Source organism: Sceloporus occidentalis, unplaced genomic scaffold (genome assembly GCF_023333645.1).
Source record: "Sceloporus occidentalis isolate IW3139 unplaced genomic scaffold, rSceOcc1.0.p SCAF_145, whole genome shotgun sequence".
In the NCBI taxonomy this organism is placed as follows: Eukaryota; Metazoa; Chordata; class Lepidosauria; order Squamata; family Phrynosomatidae; genus Sceloporus; species Sceloporus occidentalis.
The window spans coordinates 2,321,439-2,329,731 of record NW_028317125.1 but is presented as its reverse complement, the minus strand read 5'-3'; positions in this window follow the sequence as shown (position 1 = coordinate 2,329,731).

Genomic DNA, 8,293 nt, shown 5'->3' with positions numbered 1-8,293 from the left:
GACTTTTTAGTATTTATTACTTATTTTTTATTTCAGAAGGAGGATTTATTGTGTTTATAAAGTCCTGCAAACTCTCTCTCTCTCTTTCTGAGTCTGCGTGGAGATGATCACAAGGGAGTGGTAATTGTATCACATGTTTACAGGCTTATCCTGCTGTTTCTTTGTTATTTCTGTTCAATCAATGAATAGATAGTTTGGTAACAGCATATACTAATTTATAGCAATTTGTATTTGTATTGTTAGTTTGTTTAGCCTCTCATAATAAATATTGTTAATTGCAGAAAACAAGGAGTGTGGACTCTGACTTTACACTCAATAGTTAGTGGTATTGATAGCATAGCAGTATATATATATATATATATATATATATATATATATATATATATATATATATATATATACACACAGTGGGGCAAAAAAGTATTTAGTCAGCCACCAATTGTGCAAGTTCTCCCACTTAAAAAGATGAGAGAGGCCTGTACTTTTCACCATAGGTACACTTCAACTATGAGAGACAGAATGGGGGGAAAGAATACAGGAAATCACATTGTAGGATTTCTAATGAATTCATTGGTAAATTCCTCGGTAAAATAAGTATTTGGTCACCTACAAACAAGCAAGATATCTGGCTCTCACAGACCTGTAACATCTTATTTAAGAGTCTCCTCTGTCCTCCACTCGTTACCTGTATTAATGGCACCTGTTTGAACTTGTTATCAGTATAAAAGACACCTGTCCACAACCTCAAACAGTCACACTCCAAACCCCACTATGGCCAAGACCAAAGTGCTGTCAAAGGACGTCAGAAACAAAATTGTAGACCTGCACCAGACTGGGAAGACTGAATCTGCAATAGGCAAGCAGCTTGGTGTGAAGAAATCAACTGTGGGAGCAATTATTCGAAACTGGAAGACATACAGGACCACTGATAATCTCCCTCGATCTGGGGCTCCACGCAAGATCTCACCCCGTGGTGTCAAAATGATCACAAGAACGGTGAGGAAAAATCCCAGAACCACACGGGGGGACCTATTGAATGACCAGCAGAGAGCTGGGACCAAAGTAACAAAGGCTACCATCAGTAACACACTACGCCGCCAGGGACTCAAATCATGCAGTGCCAGGTGTGTCCCCCTGCTTAAGCCAGTACATGTCCAGGCCTGTCTGAAGTTTGCTAGAGAGCATTTGGATGATCCAGAAGAGGATTGGGCGAATGTCATATGGTCAGATGAACCATATGGTAGAACTTTTTGGTAGAAACTCAACTCGTCGTGTTTGGAGGAGAAAGAATGCTGAGTTGCATCCAAAGAACACCATACCTACGGTGAAGCATGGGGGTGGAAACATTATGCTTTGGGGATGTTTTTCTGCAAAGGGACCAGGACGACTGATCCATGTAAAGGAAAGAATGAATGGGGCCATGTATCGTGAGATTTTGAGTGAAAACCTCCTTCCATCAGCAAGGGCATTGAAGATGAAACGTGGCTGGGTCGTTCAGCATGACAATGATCCCAAACACACCGCCCGGGCAATGAAGGAGTGGCTTCGTAAGAAGCATTTCAAGGTCCTGGAGTGTCCTAGCCAGTCTCCATATCTCAACCCCATAGAAAACCTTTGGAGGGAGTTGAAAGTCCGTGTTGCCCAGCGACAGCCCCAAAACATCACTGCTCTAAAGGAGATCTGCATGGAGAATTGGTCCAAAATACCAGCAACAGTGTGTGAAAACCTTGTGAAGACTTACAGAAAACGTTTGACCTCTGTCATTGCCAACAAAGAGTATATAACAAAGTATTGATATGAACTTTTGTTATTGACCAAATAATTATTTTCCACCATAATTTGCAAATAAATTCTTTAAAAATCAGACAATGTGGACTTTGTTGTCTCATTCTGTCTCTCATAGTTGAAGTGTACCTATGGTGAAAATTACAGGCCTCTCTCATCTTTGTAAGTGGGAGAACTTGCACAATTGGTGGCTGACTAAATACTTTTTTGCCACCACTGTGTGTGTGTGTGTATATATATATATATATATATATATATATATATATTCATACAGTAAATGTTATTCAATAATTACAGTAAGATTCATAAAATACAGACCCGTTTATAACAATGATCAACTCTGGATTTCTGTTTTAATATGTATGGAATTTGCACTTTGGTGAGGATTTTTCTTCTGATATATATATGGCACCTGCACTTGCACTTTTATAAGAATTTTGGCATCAGCAGTCTATTGGACAGTACTGAAAAGGAGTTTTTTATACTTCCTGTTTTTTTTGTAGAATATACCACCGAAACGTCTGACGATTTCTTATCCATTCTGGACCACACAGAAGTTGTGGAGGTCGTCTGATTTAAAGTCTGATTCACAGCTCACTAGCACACAGTCAAGTTTGCTCACCATCCCCTAAGTGGATATGTCTTTGGCTATCAACATCCGGAGAATGTTGTTCTAGGGCGGCAGCTGTGAACAAGAATAAGAATAAATAAATAAATTTGATTCCAAGGCTGTCTAGCGGGGCAGTCGTTGGACGTCTGTGCGATGCGCGTTGACAACCTCTGCTGCTTCTCGCCACTTCTGCCGGGCTTCTATGCCAACGCTCAGTCAAAGAAACCCCGTCGGAAGTGCCGGCAGCAGCAGAGGTTATCTGCACGTATTGTGCAGGCTGCATGTCCCGGGCATCGGGCGATACAAATTGCGCATCCCTGCAATAAACCCTGATTATAGGCCGCACCCCCACTTTAAAGACTTAAAGTGTGTGTGTGGGGGGGTGCGGCCTATAATTGGGCCAGTACGGTAATATGTACGTACATCAGCACAGATTATACACAGACAAAGGATTTGTACCCATTTTACATGGAGACACTGGATTTGAACCCATTTTACATGGAGACACTGGATTTGACCCCCGCAGCCAGACTGCACTCACAGGATTTGCCCCAGCACACAGATTACACACTGAAAAAGGACTTTCCCAGAATGCATCCACATCAGCATGATTTCTGCACAAAGTGAATCAGCCTTCAGAATGGCATGTTTTGTGTGTTCAGTTTATAAATGTATTGTAGTTCAGGGATTTTACAAAAATGCCAGCAATCCTGGCACTTTTGCATGATCCCTGAACTCCTTACCACCACAATACATGATTAATTTGAACACGCAAAAGCTGCCAGAGCTGACTAATTCCCTTTGTGCAGATAAATGTCTAGCATGAATCATAATAAACCTATTTTATCTTAAATATACTAATACATATCAACACTTTCAAAACACAAATACGCTGAAGCAGAAGGCTTAAGGCACGGACCTCACATTCACTTATCTTTCGGCTGGTTACAGAGACAGATCTGTGATCACCCCAGCAGGCTTAACACCCAAATACAAGGACAGTTGGTAACTGTAACTATGGAGCTAATTGCCTAGCTGGCAAAGCCTCCATAGTGACATTACCATAGCTGGGAACTTCTGGGCTCCGGCCAGGCCCGGACTGGGACAAAAAATAGGCCCTGAGCAGCCCATTTTTATTTATTTATTGTTAAAGCCCACCCTTCACGTACCATCTTTGCATTTACTCATTCACACAAATCATTAACACATTCATTAATGCAGTCTCACAAATCATTCAAGCAATTCATCCACACATTAATTCATTAATTGTCATACGCATTCACACAATTCATCCACACATTTATTCATTCATTCTCATACGCATTCACACTACCCCCTCTCCCCATCTTATCTGCCCCTTCTCACTATGTACCCCCTCTCACTATCTATCCCCTCTCCCCATTTCTCACTATCTAACCCCCCTCTGCCCCTTCTCACTGCACCCCCCTCCCTCACCCTACTTACCTTGTTGCCGGAGCAAGCAGCAACTGCGGCCGGGCCCGCGGCAGGACCGGACTGACTGGGCCTATGCGGCCTCTACGGCCGCATTAACGCAGGGCATCATTATGTTATAATTACATTTTTTTATATAGTAATGTTATACAGCTATTTTTTATACAGTATACCGTAAGGTATACTAAGATATGAAAGCATACTACACATGTGATATACACATCTGTGAAAATGCATTCATATCAAATAAGATCCATAAATGTGATATATACATTTGTGATAATATTCACATATGTGATATACACAAGTATGTTATATAAAATATTTTATATTTTCATATAAGATATGTGAAATATTCACACATGTATTATATATATTTATTAGACTTAGGTGCCGGCCAACTCTTCATTGATTGGGTGATGCCGGAGGAGGCCCCTGCAGGTGACCAATAGAGTCAATCACTTTAACTCCTGACGGCAAACATACGGATTACCGCTCCAGTTATCTACGCAGCATCATAGGGGTTAATGGGAGCGGAAATCCGTAGGTTTGCTGTCAGAAGTTAAAGAGCCACTACTTTATTGGTTGATGCCAGAGGAGGCCCCTGCAGGCGACTAATAGAGTCGCTCGCACGGCCCTTTAACTCCTGAAAGCAAACCTACGGATTTCCGCTCCCATTAACCCATGCGATGATGCGTAGATAACGGGAGCGGAAATCCGTATGTTCCCGTTAACCCCTGCTATGATGCGTAGATAAGGTAGGCTAGATGGGGAAGGGACCAGGGAGATGTGTGAGCATGCATGTGTGTATGTGAACATAGATGTGAACGTGTGTGTGTGTGTGTGTGTGTGTGAACATGGATGTGAACTTGTGTGTGTGTGAACATGGATGTGAACTTGTGTGTGTGTTTGTGAGTATGGGTGTGTACTTGTGTGTGAGCATGCATGTGTAAGTGGGGTGAGATGGCGTGTGTGTTAGTGAGTATGTGTAGTTTGTGCAACTGTGTTTACACTTGTTGTATGTTAGAAGGGGGGCAAAGCACAGACTAGTTATTGATGTTGGAGGGCCCAGGGCAATTTTCATACCCGTGGACTCTATCTCTTGCTTCTACTGTTACTACAGCAAATCTGTTTACACTTTTATTTACACTGGTCTACAGGGAAATAAACATTCTGGAGTTTTATTATTATTATTTGTAATTTGACCTGCCTCCTCTTTCTGTTGCCATGGCTGCACAGAAAAAAATGAAGACTTCTTAGATTGTAGAAGGTGTGAAAAAGGGAAAGTACATCTCAGAAAGTCCTTCACTGCCAGATATGCCAGTGAGTCAGTATGGAGAAATCCGTGATGATATTTGTAGCTTGTACAATATCAATTGATAATTTATATTAACATCGTTATCACCGAGTATCGTTTATGCAACACTTATTGTTATATATTTTCAATGATAATCAACATTGTACCAATATACATAGAAACTGATAATATAGAGTGATAAACATTAAACTTTTTGAGCAGGACTTGCCGTGAATTTTTTAACTCTGATGCAAACTACGTACAGCCACACATGAAAATGAAAAGTAAAGGTAAATCAGAGAATCGTAGAGTCCTTGTAACTTAAAATGCACCCCAACAATCTTTCGACAAATGAAAGCATCAGGTATAGTTATTAAGTGTGCTGAATTGGCCAAGAAAGTCCCGACTAGTGATTATACGTCCTGCAGGTCAGACCAATACCCTGACTCCTGGACCCTGAAAATGCACAATGCCTGTTTTTCAAAGCAATACCCTGGGTTGTGCCATGACCTATGCACTAGTAAAGCATATAAAATGCAAAGATTGGAGAGTTGTGTGTGTGATTGCACACTATTTCTCAGGTATGTGAACTGGTTTGCTGGATTACTCGAGTCAATAAAAGAAAGGTTTATGAAAACCACGTAATAAGTGTGGTTTATTACTGAAAAGTACCACAGTGTGAAATCTGCAAAGTAAAAATATCACCATATTACTGTACATTGGAGGAATATACTAGTTACAATTTACTTGCATCAGGACACTTGCGTGTCTTATCCCATTACTTCATTTGAAGTGTATTTTCACAATTCAGGTATCACTCATCATGAAATTTTATTTGAGAACGAATACATTTGACACTATATACATCACACTGTTGGGAACTAGTTCCTAGCAACATAATCATAGAAGATTATTTTTGTGTTTGTTTTACAAAATGCAGTCAGCATTGGGATGGCTCTTCATCAGCTTTCATTCTATTATTTCTATAGTCTGTGGAGCATTCTCTTGCCAATTTGCTTTGCAAATCACACTAACGGCATATGCTAACACACACTGTAACATCATATTCTCTAACACATTGCGGCTCACGGCCCATTGCTTCTCCCCATTTGACTTGGTGTAAGACTCAGATCTTAATCAGTCCTTGATCTTGTCTTAGCTTCGGGATAACTTTATGACTATCCCATGCATGTTTGCATTTCCTTACTGTATTAGCCTCTACCACTTGGTGGGCTATTCCATTTATTTACCGCCCTTTCAGAGTAAAGTTAAACTTCCTTACAGTACACCCAAACCTCTGACCTTTTAGTTTTAGATTATGATATCTTGTTCTAATATTTCTCCTACTTTGAAATAAACTTCCCTTTTGTACTTTGTTAAATCCATTTAAGTAATTAAATGTTTCTATCACATCTCCTCTTTCTCTTCTTTTATGCAAGCTTTCCTGATAATTATTATCCTGCAAACCATTCATAATTTTGGTAGCCCTATAATGAGCTCTTTCCAAAATTCCAATATCCTTCTAGAGATTTGGTTTGTAGAACTGTGTAGTCTGAACTGAGATCTGTGAAGCGGCAGAACCACCTCCCTCTTCCTTATACTAATGCCTCAGGTTATACAACCCAGCACCCTGCTTGCTTTTTGTAAGACTTTATTGCATTGCCTGCTTACATTTAATTCCCAAATCCCTCTCTTCATATATATAATGCCCCCAAATGCATTATTTTGCATTTATCAACAGCAGCTGCCACACTCTCGGCCATTCTTCTTATTTACTTGAATCACTTGCCATTTGGCTTGTTCCACCAAGAATGTCTACCCTGTTGCAGACCTTTGTGTCATCTGCAAAAAGCTTCCAATAAGATCTTTTATAATAGTATAAAAAAATATGGGTATCAATACAGACTTGAGGCAACCTACTAGTAACAAGTCCTTCCCCTGGATATATACCATCGCCTTATCCATTCAACTATGGACTATGTCAAATGCCTTACTGAAATCTAAATGTCTACTGCTCCTCGCCTGGCCTATTATTTTAGTTACTGGCATAACAGAGAATATCTGAACAGAACAGAAAGGTTCAACAACAATTAAAATAAAAAGGTTACCAGAGGGTCTATCTACACTCTGGCTGCAATCATTCTGTGATCAGCAGCAGTAGGGATCAAAGTAATGAAATAAAAAAATAAAAAAACAGCCTCCATCCACCCAGTCTTTAAAGACCTCAAAGGGATCTTCAGTCAAAAAAGTTAAAAATCTAAAAACAAAATTAAAAAAATAATAAATGAAAAAATTTATTAAAAACTTAAAAATGGGAAAAACAGGTGCTCAAACATCTCTTAACCCTATACATTAAAAATAACCCCAATCAAAAGTTCAAAATTAAGTAAAAATAATGTAGCATGTAGTATAAAATAAAAAAATCTATGCACGCGGGATATTATACTTGGACATAAATTAGGGGTATTAGTAGCGCCTATTTTGAAAAAAAAACAATATATAATTTGTGTGGGCACACTGAACATGGAAAAGGGGAATCATGGTTGAACAAAAATGTGATAAAAACTGCAAAAAAGCTTTGGTCACTTAGGGAAGTAAAATCCCAGGTCATGAAGGGGTATACTTTGCTGCAAAATGGTGTGTAACAGGGTAATGTAGCCACTCCACTAGAATTTAGGTTTACTAGCATTTTGACATAATTAGTAGCTGCCTTTTGCAAATGTGTAATGCAATGTGTGACTCTGATAGTGTTATGTACGCTAGTGCTAACCACAACAGAGAACCAATACAAAGATATATAAAAAAAATTGGTAATGCCTTAACAATTTATGTAAATGTGACCCATTGAGTGCCAGTGGGGTAAATAATACATTGCCAGTCCTTCTGGTCCTCTCTGGTAAGGCTTGAAAGAGGTGATCACTGCTGTGTATAAAGTGCTTGGTTATTCCCTTTGCAAACTGCCAATGGTATTACAAAATTAATGCAATGTATTTATGAGAAATTAAGTTGCATTTAAGTAAAACTACTGGATGCTTATTTGCCTAAAAATTAAATATAAACACCTGCCCTGTTATGTTAGGAGTGATAAAAGTACTTGCTGTAGCTCTGCCATCACGAATATATTATCATTCATCGCATCTAAGAAAAAT